Here is a 16,646-nt window from a genome sequence, read left to right as displayed (position 1 = left end):
AACCTCACATTCCTGACCAGCACACGATCACCTTCCTCAAGAGATGACTCAGTCACTCTACGGTCGAAACGGACTTTGTTTCTTTCTGCCGTTTTTGCTGCATTCTTCTGAGCTAGCTTGTAGCTTTCCTGAAGGTGAGTTTTCAATGATTGCACATACTCTGAATGAAACTTGGGACTGTCACGATTCACTGAGGTGTTATAAATCAAGTCTACTGGCAACCTTGGTTGTCGTCCGAACATAAGTTCATAAGGTGTAAATCCTGTAGTCTCATGTTTTGTACAATTTGAATATTTGTATTTTGTATTTTAAGGGACCTGTTCAGAAGATATTTACTACCACTGTTCTCCTGGCTGGCTCGCCAAGATTTATGTAACAAGTTAGATTAGATTAGATTAGATTCAACTTTATTGTCATTACACAAGTACAGGTACAAGGCAACGAAATGCAGTTTAGGTCTAACCAGAAGTGCAATAGCAGCAAGTGCAGGATATACAGTGGTTCCATAAGTGCAGAACATGGATATGTACTGAATAAATATAGAGTTGAATACTATTATAAACAAAAATTTACAGATAGATTGTCCTATGAATATAATATACAGATAACTATTACTGTGAACAGAGTTTACAGCTAGATATGTACTGAATATAATAATATACAGATGGCTATTACTATAAACAGAATGTTTACAGATAGATATGTACTGAACATAATATACAGATGGCTGTTACTATAAACAGAATTTTACAGATAGATATGTACTATGAATATATATACAGATGGCTGTTACTATAAACAGAATGTGAGCATAATATACAGATGGCTATTACTATAAACAGAATTTAACAAATAGATATATGTATAAGTTAGGCTAATGAGCAGTATAACAATGGATTTAAAGTAGTGCAAATAAAGTTTGGACAGAAGCTATCCGAGTGAAAGTGCAGTGGAAGTAATTGCATATTACAGTTAAGGTACGATATTGCAATGTATATATAACAGTCGGTACTGTAAATAAACAGTCGGCAGTGCAAATTGAGCATATTCCAGTCAAGGTAGTAGTGCAAGATGCATATGTAAACAGTTGTTACTGTAATAACAGTCAGCAGTGCTAATGAACATTATAGTATTGCAAATAACAAAATGGAGGCAGGTGTGAGGAGGGAGAGGAGAGTCAATCAGTATATGAGGGGAGTGGGATCAATGAGGGTTAGAGTTTAATAAAGAGACAGCTCTGGGGAAAAAACTGTTCTTTAGTCTGCTGGTCCTGGTCCGGAGGCACCTGAAACGCCTGCCGGAGGGCAGGAGAGAAAACAGTCTGTGGGCTGGGTGAGAGGAGTCCTTAAGGATGCTGCGAGCTCGATGCAGACAGCGTTTCCTCTGGATGTGCTCGATGGCAGGTAGTGGAGTCCCAGTGATGCGCTGGGCGGTTTTCACCACCCGCTGCAGTGCCTTGCGCTCTGCAACAGAACAGCTCCCATACCACACTGTAGCACAGTTGGTCAGGATGCTTTCTATTGCACAGCGATAGAAGTTCACCAGGATAGTGGAGGAAAGCTGATTCTTCCTCAGTGTCCTCAGGAAGAAAAGGCGCTGGTGAGCCTTCTTGACCAGGCTGGAGGTGTTGGTTGTCCAGGTCATGTCCGCCGAGATGTGGATCCCCAGGAACTTGAAACTGGAGACACGCTCAACAGCCATTCCATTGATGTGGATGGTGTCGTGTGTGCCTCTTGACACTTTCCTGAAGTCCACGATGAGCTCCTTCGTTTTGGTGGTGTTGAGGAGCTGGTTATTTTCGGTGCACCATGTGGCCAGGTGCTTGATCTCCTCCCTATAGGCAGTCTCATCGTTGTTGCTGATGAGACCAATCACCGTAGTGTCGTCCGCAAACTTGACGATGGAATTAGATCCGTACACAGGCTTGCAGTCGGAGGTGAAGAGGGAGTAGAGGAACGGGCTTAGCACACAGCCCTGTGGTACACCAGTGTTGAGTGTGATGGATGTGGAGCAGTTGGAGCCTGATCGAACATTCTGGGGTCTGTTGGTCAAGAAGTCCAAAATCCAGTTGCACATGGAGGTGTTGAAGCCCAGGTCTCCAAGTTTGGCTATTAACTTAGTTGGGATGACAGTGTTGAATGCTGAGCTGAAGTCAACAAACAGCATGCGTGCATAAGTGTTCTTATTGTCCAGATGTGTGAGCACAGAGTGCAGTGCCATGGAGACTGCATCCTCTGTGCTCCTATTGCTACGGTAGGCAAACTGGTGTGAGTCCAATGTGGATGGTAGAGAGTCTTTTAGGTGTGCCAGGACCAGCCGCTCAAAGCACTTCATTACGATGGGTGTGAGTGCTACAGGGCGGTAGTCATTAAGGCACTTCGGGCTGGAGTGTTTTGGCACTGGCACAATGGAAGTGCATTTAAAGCATGTTGGTACAGCTGCTTGGGCAAGAGACAGGTTGAAAATGTCTGTAAAAACCCCAGCGAGCTGCTCCGCACATGCCCTGAGTACGCGTCCAGGGATGTTGTCTGGTCCAGCAGCCTTGTGCGCGCTGATCCTGCTCAGTGCATTGCAGACATCTGTGGAGGAGAGTGTGATCGGTGGGTGGTCAGCTGAGGATTTGAGCTTGGTGGCAGTTTCTCTGTTGTCTCTTTCAAAGCGAGCATAAAAGTCATTTAGCTCGTTCAGGAAGTTGACATCAGTGGCTGCGGGGGTGGAGTGAGAGGGTTTGTAGTCACTGATGGCCTGAATGCCCTGCCACATGCGCCGAGGGTCAGCGTTGGAAAAGTGTCCCTCTATCTTAAGCTTGTAGCAGTGCTTGGCCTCTTTGATGCCCCTTTTCAGATTTGCTCTGGATGTGCTATAGGCTTGTGCATCTCCTGATCTGAAGGCAGTATTGCGTGTCTTCAATAGGAGTCGCACTTCCCTGTTCATCCATGGCTTCTGATTTGGGTATGTGGTGATCTGCTTCTGGGTTGTAACACTGTCAATGGTGGTATTAATATAATCCAGTACAGAGGAGGTGTAGCAGTCAATGTCCGTGTGAGAGCCACTGGTGGCTTGAGAAGCAAACATACTCCAGTCTGTGTGTAGAAACCTTTCCTGGAGTGAGAAATTTGCCCCCGCAGGCCACACCTTGATGGTCTTCAATGATGGCTTCACGCGATTGATCAGAGGTGCATATTTGGGGGTGAGGAACAAAGAAAGGTGATCTGACTGTCCCAAGTGGGGGAGGGGTGTCGCGACGTAAGCTTCAGCCATGTTTGTGTAAACATGGTCTAAGGTTTTGTTTCCTCTGGTGTGACAGGAAACATGCTGGTGAAATTTCGGTAGCACTGACTTTAAGTTTGAATGATTAAAATCACCCGCAACAATAAACGCAGCTTCCGGGTGAACGGTCTGTTGTTTACTGATGGCTGCGTGAAGTTCTTTCATAGCAAACTTGGCATCAGCATCCGGGGGAATATAGGCTGCAGTTATAATAGTGGAAGTGAACTCCCGCGGTAGATAAAACGGTCTACATTTAACCATGAGAAACTCAAGGTTAGCTGAACAATGTCTCCCAACAATAGCAGAGTTTGTGCACCAAGCTTTGTTAATGTAAATGCACAATCCACCACCTCTGGTCTTACCGGAGCCATCTAATGTTCTATCCGCCCGGAATGTATGGCGTCCCGCTAGCTCAATAGCGTTGTCCGGTATTCCGCTGTTTAACCATGTTTCCGTGAAAATTAGAACATTACAGTTCAAAAGTCTCTTGCTGTATGTGATGTTGAGTCGAATCTCCTCCATTTTGTTCAACAGCGACCGTACATTGGCAAGGAAAATGCTGGGTAAAGAGAGCCGGTGTGGTGTTAGCTTTAGCTTAGCTCTTAGTCCTCCGCGCTTCCCCCGCCTTTGTTTACGATCTCGCCGGCGCCTGCGAGCACTTCCGCCCGGCCGGGCAGAGTGCATAGCCTCGGGTGATCTGGCGATCTCAGGAAGGAGTCGAAGGTTGTCCATAAAACTGTCGGAAATTCGCAAACCAATATCCAAAAGCTCACCTTGGGTGTACGATGTTAAGGCACAACTGTTCTGGACGAACAGACCCGAAATGAGCAAGAAAAATACTGCTAAATTACAGAATCTGGAGAGACCGCGAGCCTCGCGATGTACTCGCGCCGCCATCTTGGAAGTGCCCTCAACGTAGGTTGGAGCAATGGACCAGTTTCTAGGTCAGTGGAGAACAGAATAAATACTGGCAGTAAATAAGTCACACAACCAGGTAAGATACTCGGAAAAATATATTTTGTGATTGAACAGTCACGTAAACAACATGAATCAGGTTTGAAAATAAAACAATATAAAAACAATAAAATGTATACAAAATAAAATGAGTTCTCTGTGTTGTCTTTGGGTTTCTTGTCTTATTCCCTTAAGATTTTATTTTCCTTCTCCTTTTACAATTTAATCTATATTATCTACTTTATCTCTGTTTAGATATGGATTATAGCACAACTCTTATTTGATTTAGCTGTATTTTGGACAGCTCTTAAAGTTCACTGATCTTCAATTTAGAGTTTAGGGTTTTTATTTTATTTAGCTTTTAGTATACCCTAAAATTAGTGTTTAGTTATGTTTAGACAACCGAATAATTTCTTAAACAAGGTACAATGTCATGTAACCACAATTAACCCAACTGAAACTTATATCAAACTGAAAGTGTAAAAGGAAATTCAATATTTACATGTGACTCACATTCGATAACATTCAATGAACAAAACCCTTGTTTTGAACTCTTTGTCTGAAATGTCTCTTGAATATTGTCCAGACAGTTCCTTAAGAGGTCCAGTGGGAAAATGCACAATCAGTTCAATCCTACCAGTTCGAAGAAATGATCCAAACAGAAAAGAATGTCCTCCTAAATGAAGAAGTTGATGTCTCTAGCGCAACGAAAACCTTGTGGTACAGCAAAAGTGTCTTTTCCCAGGTTCAGATGTCAGCATTCAGATTTTGGGTGGCTCGCCATCTCAAATCCATGAGAGAAATTTCCAACTCAAGCAATAAACCTGACCTGTTTTACCAAAACAGTGTCATTAACATTCAACATTATTTCTTTATAACTTCTTACTCTTTAAACTGAGTGTTTAAACATCCATCTCAACTTTCATGACCAACATATATTATCTTGACATATTGAGGATATGCAAATTAATATTCATCCATGGCTAAGCAGAATATATCACTTAACATTTCAAAATAAATCATATAAACATTCAGAAAATATGCAACGAATCTTTACAACATACATAAAATGCATAGTAACATAAAATACATCTTTCAAAGCAAATCAAATTCAGATAAACTCACCAAATCCCGAGTTTAACAGTTTTGTTAAACATTCACTTCAGATTCAGAGCATCACAATCGGCCAACATCCGCGATTAAATCAGCAAACATCATTCTAAAATGATTAATCATCATTAACTATAAAGTATTATAAAGTTGATTATTACAATTTTAAATGAATTTTAACAATATAAACCTTTTTAATCCCGTCTGTATCACTCTCATCTCGTGTTCAGCGCGTCTCTCGCACTTCCGTGAGTCATAAGCTTACGTCACACGCAACTCGTGTACGTGTAATACGTCACATGTTCTGTGCTGAATTATCATACTTATTATTTTTATTTATGGATAATTAATTCACAATGTTTATAAATAGATCGTTTCAACTTTTTAATGAAAACTATAACTATTAGAATATACAATTATATTATTATATATTTATTCTTAAGCACCACATTTAACATGGGTTACATTTGCATTAAAGTTATGTTACAGTTTGCGTTGCATGCTGAGGTGAAGGAGTACCTGGAGCGTGGAGTTTACCAAGGGAACGCCGACACCGGACGGAAGAGAATTGTCAGGCGCTCTGCTCAGAAGTTCATTGTGCAGGGGAAGTAGAAAAAATATCATTGCCTTTTAATGTGTTATGTATTCTGTGATTTACAGTATCCGCTACGTTTGCTTATGATAAAACAACTAATTTTACATAATATTTTCTTCAATAAATAACATGATGTGTGTTGCATCCCTCACATTACCTCTTTATGTCTCTAACACAGGTGGACATCTTTATTACAAGACTGCAGACGGATCAAACCGTCTAGTTGTCATGGATGAGAAACAGAAGGAACGAGTCCTTCGGGACTGCCATGACAGCCCAGCTACAGGTGGGCATCAGGGGAGAACAAGGACTTGCAATAAGATTGCAAGCGCATACTATTGGCAAGGCATCTTTTCAGACGTCACGAAGTGGGTAAGATAATTGTAGACTCAAATTCCCGAACCACAAGATGGTTTCATACAGCCCCTCAAGTGTAAATAATTAACTCATTGGTATGTTATGTAGAGGCCACGACATATTATATTGAGGTCACAAGATCATATTATATTAAATACTTAATGGTGTTAAGTCGTGTCCTCAAGATCCTATGTTGAGTTTGAGACCCCTGCATGTAGTTGTACAAAGTAATGTGTTTCTGTTGTTTGTAATGTTACAAACACCTACAATTTTTTTATAGATTGCCCAATGTCCACAGTGTCAGCGTAATGATACTATTAAAACAGTGGCTCCAGTGTTGCACCCTATCAAGGTCACCTTTGGGCTTGCATATCAAAGTAAAAACAGTGAGTGACGTTCCATAGCACCAAAGACTGCAAATGTACAGTTGCACATGACGTGTTGCAGCATGTTTGAGTGTTTTTACAGAGTTCCCTCAAGCCAGTCCATGACACCCAGGTTCAACGAGCTAACTACGTTCTGCTGCGTTGCACCTTTGGGCTTGCATATCAAAGTAAAAAAAGTGAGTGACGTTCCACAGCACTAAAGACTGTGCAAATGTACAGTTGCACATGACGTGTTGCAGCATGCTTGTGTGTTTTTACAGAGTTCCCTCAAGCCAGTCCATGACACCTAGTCCAGCCTCCTCGCCTACAGGTCACGACCCCACCATCTAAAGGGGAAATTGACTGTCTGCATCATCTAGGCCTTAGGATGGTTCCACAAAGAATTGACTGCATATACAACATGAATTTACTTCAAACTAAAGATTTGACTTTTCATACAGCAAAAGACACTGCATCTATTTGTGTCTCATTAGTTCTCAAAAAAACTTTAACCTTATAGTTCATTAAATATTTTAACACAGCTAACTCAACATTAATTGTTTTTAAATCTTCACAGTGTATAGCCAGAGAACTATCACAAAAGTATTTAGGAAAGTAAAGACATACAAAAGTATGTCTGTTTAAAGTTGCTTTGTATTGTTGTGCATTTTTAAAAGCTCTATAAATGTCCTAAAACGATGTGCATTTTGCTTGTAGTTTTGTGTTAATAAAAATGTAATATATTACATCTCATAATTCAGTTGAATTCATTATGTATTGTATTGTGTAATTTAATTAAATTTTTATACAAGTTTTGGTTCACTAATTTTATTACATTAAATGTTATTGTGTTGTATGATGTTCTGTATCAAGAATTAATTATGCCATAAATCATATGCATTAGTACACATATGACATGCTTGTAATAAAAAAAGCATATTATGCCCTATACATACTTAAAAATGGTAGCCTATTTCTTTAAAATAAAAGATTATTATATGAATTAAGTAGTTTGATTACATTAAGATTTGTGATTCTATCATTTTATTATACTGTTCTTTAGTCAAGGCTTGACAACCAATTAATATATATACCCACAAAACATAGCTAGCATTCTGTAATTTATTTAAATGAAAAATAGTAATATACACAAACATTATGTTATGGCTATTTTAATAAATAAAATTGTACTTGTAACATATTGCGCTAAAAAATAATGACATAATTATAATTGCACTACGAATTGCTGTGAATACGGTAAGGCAGTATCAGTGCAGTATAAGCTCAGGTAAAGCTCATAGCACGATTATCGGATAACGTTAGCTGTATGCTATGCTACTATCTAAGCTAACTAAAAAACACACTAACAACGAGAAATGTTTAATTTCACAATCTATAGCTTCGGTTAAATACTAGTATATGAAACGTATAATTTAAAATACATTAAATACATTAATGACTCGTTATAACGTAGTACACATAGATATATACACTAGATGTCGCCTTGTATACGGCACTTCATTGGAACGAATGCGTCAATAGAGCCGCAATCTTGGAACAGGGGAGCCCCTCCTCTTTAATGCATCAGGGTCAATGTAGGCAAAGGTCTAAAGGAAATAAAATCACCATAAATCGTTATGAATGCGATTTTCTATTTTTTTTGGTTCGTTCCAACGGTCAGACATGTATTTATCATCGAGTCCAGAGAAAATTGAAGGTTTTGATATTAAGATAATCTACTTCTTTTTCAAAATATAATGCATAGTGCTATAGGCCTAAGTTTATTAGTCACATTCTTTCACTTGAGTAAACTTAGAATGAACTATCGCTACTTATATATATATATATAAATTAGCAAAACTTTGCCTGGCCACTAAATATTTAATATTCAATTATTTTAATGATCACAATTAAAGTTTTAATTTTATTAAATTGAACAAGCGCAACATTTAGCATTCAACCAAATATTCTAAAAGATGTATTATTAATAATAATGTTATTTCAACATAATTTCTCTATATTTCGACATAATATGGGTGCGTGCAACAAGCAAGATGTGCATTTGTAAATCCGGTGACACGCGTGCATTGATTTTTTATTAAAAGTTTTATTATTAGTGTTTTCTACAGTGTCGACTCGGCTGCAAAGATGAAGTTTACGATAGCCATATAGTGAACGCGCCTATAGAGAGAAATGCACATAATGGATTACATAATCAGAGAGTAGCCTTTTTCTTTTCGTTTTGAATTATTTCGTTTAAAGACATTTCAAGCTTTGTGTATTTGATGTATTTCTCATGTCTGTGTGAGGCATACACTGAGTTTCGTTAAGTTAGGACGAGATGCGCTCCAGTTCACGTGCAATGTAAGTGACCGCGCGGGCGCCTCCATGATTATATTGTCTGTTCGTTATATTTGCTTCGTATTAATTAGGCCTAAATCCAGGCAATTGTTTGATGAAAAAATTATTAAAATCAAGATACAATTTATACAAAACTAAATTCACTTTAAAGAAAGGCTTTAAACAGTTGACATTTTCACAAATTCCAGTGTCCTTCCACACCTCCATCCCCAGGAAGAAACAAGCCCTTGAGCCCACTGTATCCTTGTGCAAAACGTACACATACATAGGATTTGTGGAATTCTATGTATAAGAATGGATGTACTGTTTGAAGATTGACAGGAAGAGGACAAGCATACTATTAGGACTGTACTTACAGGTTACAAGCGCAACACTGTTTTTTTTTTCCATTAAAGGCTTGAGTACAATCGGTAAAAAAAAAATCAAAAGTTAGGAAAAACACAGCACAACACAGCCAAAAGTGGGTATTGAGGATCAACTCCTGCATATTGTACATTTTAAATACAAGGGTTATTTCAAATAATATCTAAAGTGTAGCCTACAGCACATTCACAATACATTTTCTGTGCGAGAATCACAGTTCATTTTCTTCCTCCAAGCAGAGAATGTACACTTAACTTATAAAAAAACAACTTGACTACTACCATCCACAGAGTAAATGTAATCCCTTGCTGTCTGGTTTAGATTTCGTTCGTGTGAACATCCATACGCAGCACAAAAGTCCGGCATCATCCATGAATTCGAAGTACAGGCGGAGAAAGCACCGTTACCTAGCTACTTCCTATGACAAGACCCCTGTCCCAAGATGGCGGCGGTTTTGACGCATGCTTAGAACCCCCAGGCGACATCTAGTGTATATATCTATGCGTAGTACAAACGTCTTGTATAATAAAGTGATTTTGTATGATTTGTAACCAGGCACTAAAGCGATTACCCATAAAACGTGCTTTGAACCAATCGAATTGCTTGGGTCCTACGCCCGGACTATTCACACCGAAGTGACCGGATAATTCACCACACCGCGGCAACACTGAATCAGCGAACTGAAATAGTGAAGCTCTCTAACCAACCGTCAAACACACAAACAAATAGAAATTTGATGCTGTTAAAACAGCAGTTGAGAGCTTGAGAAATGAGAAGCTTGCGATCACCGCTGCACTCACGCTGTAAAAACACCAACACTGGGAGGTCTTCCCGCAAGAACACTGACACACTCGCTTGTTGTGTAAACAATAGTACTCTTCAGAGACATCGGAGGGTTGTTCCATAAAAGACTCTTAGAAAAGCGGGGATTAAACTCCAAAACCGGACTTGAATGAGCCTAACAAATAAGTTGGGGCTAAAGTGGTTCCATAAAAGGTAATTGAAGTTCATGCAATCTCACTAATTTGATCCAGGTTTATCTAGTCTAGATAATTGCGTGTGCACGCGTTTCTGAAGCAGCCCTAGAGGTCGATCGTGGATCAAATCGATCCACCATCAAACAGCGTATATTTTGTGCTGTTTTATGCGTTTGTGACATGTTTTTTTTTTTTTTTTTTAGTGCAAAACTTACATTTTACAGTTATATTCTCCATCTGTAAATGTTAGAAAGTCATGCAAATATATCCATTTTGCTGCTAATCTTCATATTGAACGAGCGCTGATGCGCGCATGCGCGCCATATAGGAGCGCAATAATTCGGACTAAAATATACATTTTGCTTGGAAAATTAATATGCGATATTTTATAACACCAGAAATATCTTCTAATTATAATAATTTATCTTTAGGATGTTGGATAAGTTGCGGTGAACTTCTAGCTCATTACACTCATATATTTTATACCTCTAATAAAAAAAATTGAACAGAAGTAGCCTAATTCAGGGAAGATTCTTTTAAGAAACTAAATATATAAAGATACAAAATATAGTTTTGGGTATAGGACCTAAGCTACTTAATAAAGATGGCATATACTTATTTAGAATGCTGAGAATTACAGCTTTTAATGCAATAATTTTTTGGACAAAGCAAGAATCCCCCGTTTTAAATGAGTGGTTAGATTTAGTTTCTAAAGTACACTATGGAGAGGATAACAAGAAATTAAGAGCAAATGTATACATTTTGAAAAGATATGTGCAACTCTAAAATCAAAGAATATTCCATAAAATAAAGGAATATATATTATATTAGCCTACATTAACTACATTTTTATATAACCCTCCCTCCCTTTTATTTCTAGTTATTTGTTATTTTATTTATTGACTTTTGACTTTATTGAATATTTGATATTTAAATAATATTACTTGTATATAAATATGTGAATGTTACATTTTTATTAATATTTATTTATTGGTTTTTGTCTTTTTCCCCTTAAATCATATGTAAAAGTGTCTAACTATGTACTCTTTGGTTATTGTTCTAATCATGTGTTTTTTAGGCTATGTGTTGGTGGGTATTATCACAAAAGAAAAAAAGTAGAAGGAAAAATAAGGAATATTTATTGGGGGAAAATATGATGTCTTTAAAGGAACTGTCCATTTGTATAATTGTGTTAAATGTGTTTGAATTGAAAGACATAAGTACATAATATATATTTATTTGTTATTTGGACATTAGAGGTGCCTTATTTAGAATTTTAAACCTACAAGTGTATTTGTATGATAGCAATAACTGTAAAGGGACTATTGTAATGGGGTAAATCAAATGTAGGCTAATATACTGTCAATGACTAAGCTCAGATTCATCTTACCAGTTAAAATGTAGTCTGTGCTTTTGTAATTATTTATTTTTAATTTTGTGATTTTAACTTCTGCTTTAATAAGCTTTTTTTTAGATTGTGTTCTAATCTTCTAATAATCATAAACATGTACTACAGCTGCCAAACAAATGTATTCATAAATCTTTAAAACAATCTAATTAAATCTTGGGCACAAAACATTCAGCCAGTAAAAAAAGAAAACCTGTAGTATTATATTGTATTGTATTTATCTATCTATATATCTATATCTATATATATACACAGTATATATACAGTATATACAGTGTATATATATATACAGTGCAATGCATAAGTTAATACACCCATGCTAAAGTTGACTAAAAAGAGGAATAAAAAATCATATTTTGGAAATTGAACTTAATGCCTTAATTTAAAAAATTAGGAAAAATCCAACCTTTAAGGACACCAATTTTCTTTGTGAATGAATAATGTATCGTAAATAAATAAATGTTCTTCCTTAAAATACATTGAGAGCAATGCAAATCAAACTAGCTTTTAGGCTAACTGAAATAAAACCATGCCAATCTCTAGGTATGGTGAATGCTATGTGATGATGTGGGGCTATTTTAATTCCAAAGGCCAAGGGAACTTTATCAGGATGCATAGTATCCTGGATCCATGAAGTAACTGGCCTTTAAAAATAAAAATCTGCCTGCCTCTATGGGAATTTAACATAGGGGTGTACTAACTTATGCACCATGTATTTTAAGGAAGAACATTTATTTATTTACGATACATTATTCATTCACAAAGAAAATTGGTGTCCTTAAAGGTTGGATTTTTCCTAATTTTTTTAAATTAAGGCATTAAGTTCAATTTCCAAAATATGATTTTTTATTCCTCTTTTTAGTCAACTTTAGCATGGGTGTATTAACTTATGCATTGCACTGTATATATATGTGTGTGTGTGTGTGTGTGTATAGTCTAATGTATCATTGTAGCCTTATTTAAGTTGATTTTCTGTATACTGTATATTTATTTTTGGACTAATAGTGGTTAATAAAGTCCAATAATGGTATGAGAGAGTGTCAGTGGTAATATCATTGTGTTCTTGTCAGTCAGTGTTAGAGGATCTGTGTAACAGCTGAGGCTTAGCCTGACAGTTAGCCTGTCCTGGACCAGGCTAGTTTCCCAGCGTAAGTTGCCAGGGTAACTGAGTTTGAACTATTTTAAGTTTGCTTTATGAAACAGAATCCACCGACAATAAGTCTGACTAACCAAAATAAGCCTGGCTTGTATTCTAATCTTGTTTTATGGAACAACCCTCCGATCAGCTCCGAAGCGAAAGGCAACTGGTGCGTGCGTCCACTTCCGTGTTTTCCGTACGTGTAATCACGCACGCCAATGTTGAATTGGCTTGATTAAAATAGTAGTACGAAGAAGACAGGCTCCCTAAGCGTGATCCCCATTCAGTCGACGTCAACTACGTCTGACGTTCTCGACTGATAGGGAACCGATAATCAGTATCCAGACCATTACAGACTTCTTATACTGTCTATGTTACAGACCTTTTTAGGATCAGGTATTGGTACTGTGCATTATGGTTGTTACTGTTAATCTAAAAAAAATGTGTATAAAACTAGGCTATTATAAAAGCACCATAACTATGTTCCATGTCATTTGATAGCTTTATTTGAGGAACAGACAGTATATTAGGTTGTTAAAGTTCACAGAATATCTTCCCTCCTCTACAGTCATTTCATTCTCCATTCAGCATTCGAAGAGCATTTCACATTTGGTTACATGGTAAAACTGTCTTCAAGATGTTCCAATGTTACCATTAGTATGCATAATATGAACATTAAGTTATGTACTTTTGATTGTATTTTGTTGGAGTTTATTGGTGATTCTGAATGGTGTGTTACTCGCTATCGGGAGTCTGTTATGCCACCCACACACTACATGATTTTAGCCCTGACTTTACACTCACAGGCAGTTAATGGAGACCATTGCAAAAGCCCAAAATCTGAGGCAAATGAGTGCTCATTCACATGAGTGACAATCACTGTGTTTGAATTCTCAAGGACGCAAGCTGAGCGAAATTCTGATGCATCGCGAGAGATATTCAACAGGTTAAAATATCTAGACCTGTCTGCAATCCAAGTCCTGTAGTGTGAAATGTGTTTTGACTGGAACTGACAACGTCAACAACTGACAGTTCGTGAAAAGAACAGCATTCCAACAACTTTGAAATTTGTATGGTATTTTATGGGCAGCATTATGAGATCACCGGAGTGGCATTGAATTAATCTCGTCATTCACATGCATAATAACTAGAATTTAAAAACCTGATGATGAAAACTCAGTAAACCATTGAATAATTTCAGTGACTAGGTCACTCAAAAATATATGTTGCTTTAAAGCACATCATCATGTGCCCAGAATGTGCATGATCACTTTTGTGCCGCTCTGCACCGGAGCCTTTCATACTGTTTTTCACAATCAAAGATAATTATTGTTTAGCCTATACATTTGTTAGCCAATAGTTCCCTTTCGTCCTGGGAACTCCGACCTGTCGTCGGGGGAGTTCCCTGACGAATTGGGATCACGCTAGGGAGACCAATTGCCTACGAGTGAATTAAAACGAGCCAATGAAAATTGGCATGCAGGACTTGCATTCCGCAGCCCGCCTACCAGCGCGGGTATAAAGGCGGAAGCAACGCATGCGTGCTTTTAGCTTCGGAGCCGACCGATTGTGTCCTCTCTGAGTGAATGAGCTTTAAGATTGTATCTATCTTACGCTCTACGAGTCTGCTGTTTCGGGAAGGGATCTCTCTGTGTTGGCGTGACGGCGTTTCAGCGACCGCGCGATTTCCTGTCTGCCGGCTGCGTCTACACACTGTTAATTCAAAAGCTGTTTTCACAGCTGGTAAACGGTTGAGTGCGCAAAGCGGGCTTGCAGTTTCCCCGCTGTGTTGCCGCGTTGGGTCCCTGTGTGCTTCAGCACAATAAAGAGAGTACTTTCTTCCTGAAAGAGCAACACGAGTGAAGATCGCGTCCTTTTCAGGATGACGTTTCACTCGTGTGTTTCTGGATGCGATCGTTTCCTGTCCTCATTTGACGGCCACGTTCATTGTTTCACATGCCTAATCAGTGTGTGAGACTACGTTCGTGGGTGGTTCATGTTCTCTCAGGAGTATGACCACGTCGGCACGTTGTTCGTCTCCCCTTTTTAAAGGCTCGAGCCGCTCAGCGTGCCGTGTGCCGTCGAGCGCCGGTTGACAGCGCGGGTTGTCACGGCAACCCGGCGCGCGTCATTCGGCGCTCAAGATGCGCGGTCAAGATCAAGACTCGCGTGCCTCTATGAGGTGAGTCCCTTTGCTTATTTCCCGATCTAGTTTCTCTTCTGGTGCACCGGAAGAGGGCTACTTTGGCAAATAACATTGGTGATCTGAGGGTTATAGTGAGCACAAACCACTCACTCCTCTAGCACATCGCAAACATGCTGAGACTGTGTTCGTGGGTGGTTTGTGCTCTCTACATGAAAGCATGACCACGTCGGCACGTTGTTCGTCCTGCCTGAGGGCTTGAACGCTCAGCGTGCCGTGTGTCATCGAGGCGATGGCCACGTTCACTGTCTTGCATGCCTGGTTGACGGCCATGATCGCTGTTTCACATGCTTAATCAGTGTGTTGAGACTGCGTTCATGGGTGGTTCATGTTCTCTCATGAGTGCATGACCACGTCGGCACGTTGTTCGTCTCCCCTTTCTCGTAAAGGCTTGAGCCGCTCAGCGTGCTGCGTGCCGTCGAGGCTTTGAATGGGATTTTGGTCCATCGGAGAGAGGGCTGTTATACTCTGAAAATGATGCTGAGTTCCTACTGTAATGGTGGGTTCTCGTGCTGAAGATTCAGACTTGACAGCCACACTTCCTGGGTCTAAAGTGCCTGGATGCGTGTGAAAATTTTTGGCAGTATGGAAGCATTTTGGTGCCAATATGGCAAGCCAAACATGCCTAAATCTGCAGAAGTTTTTCCTCTCTCACTACCCCTGCACATTCAGTGCACGTGGGTAGTTCTGATTCGGGGTGGAGCTGCGCTTAGTGACTGACCGTGATTAGTCACAGCGCTGGCCCTCGGTCAGACGATGTCCACACTAGTGGTCCAGAAGCGCCTCAAAACCAGCCCGCTCGGAGTTCGTTTCCCCCCAGCAAACGGAAGGGAAACGACCCTGAGAGGAGCGACCCGGAGTATGTGATGTCTGCTCTTCAGGAGTGCGTGTCATCACCACTCCTTCCCCCGGGGGAGGGCCGGGTGGAGAATTTCATTTCTGTTCCGCCGCTGGTCATCCAGTCAGTGGTACCCAAAATTTGAGCAGTCCACTTCCTCTGAGTCACTCACGGGCCCCAGTGCTCAGATGACAGTGAGGGCTACGGCCTTGTCACTCTCGTCTCTCACTGGGTGAGGAGGCGGAAACCAGGACTCGACGCCCCCGGGCCTCGCTCCTCGTTTCCCCTCACGGTCGAGTCTGGCAGACCAGTAAGACCAGTCTCCTCCGTCCGAGAGGGTCAGAATGGCAGTGCGCGCCGCCCCTGAACGGCGCCACTCCCGTTCCCCTCTCCCCAGCTCGCGGATAGCAGTGACGCAGCCTCGGCTGCGTTGCTCCTGTCTGCAGCTGGGCCCGGAGGCGCAGAGACCAGGTCACGAGGAGTCAGGGCCTCGTTCCTCGTCTCTCCCCCTCCCCTCGCCACCGGGCAGCCCGCAGCAGAATGCCCACGGGCCTTCTCTGCCGTCTGCCCACAGGTGGAAGCAGGTTGGTGTCAAGTTAAAACGCCCAGACCCCGCTCTCGGTCGCTACAATGCCACCAGAGCCGGGTCCCTGTCTTCCACCTCGCTGCCCCTCCGCGGGTACGCGGTGGTTCGGGTGGGTTTGTTG

At 40.2% G+C, this 16,646-nt stretch overlaps 1 long non-coding RNA gene across 1 annotated transcript; it reads right to left on the bottom strand.

Moving 5' to 3' along the window:
• Positions 1-3,464: 3,464 nt before the first annotated feature.
• Positions 3,465-5,657, bottom strand: LOC311306549. The gene is made up of 3 exons (XR_014630179.1): positions 5,525-5,657; positions 5,350-5,443; positions 3,465-5,053 (listed from the first exon to the last, which is right to left on the bottom strand). It is a non-coding gene; the product is annotated as an uncharacterized lncRNA (long non-coding RNA).
• Between the last annotated feature and the right edge of the window lie 10,989 nt (positions 5,658-16,646).

The sequence above is a fragment of the Rutilus rutilus genome, assembly GCF_951802725.1.
Source record: "Rutilus rutilus genome assembly, chromosome: 16".
NCBI classification, from domain to species: Eukaryota; Metazoa; Chordata; class Actinopteri; order Cypriniformes; family Leuciscidae; genus Rutilus; species Rutilus rutilus.
The sequence above is the reverse complement of the archived record's forward strand: the minus strand, read 5'-3'. Positions and strand labels throughout refer to the sequence as shown.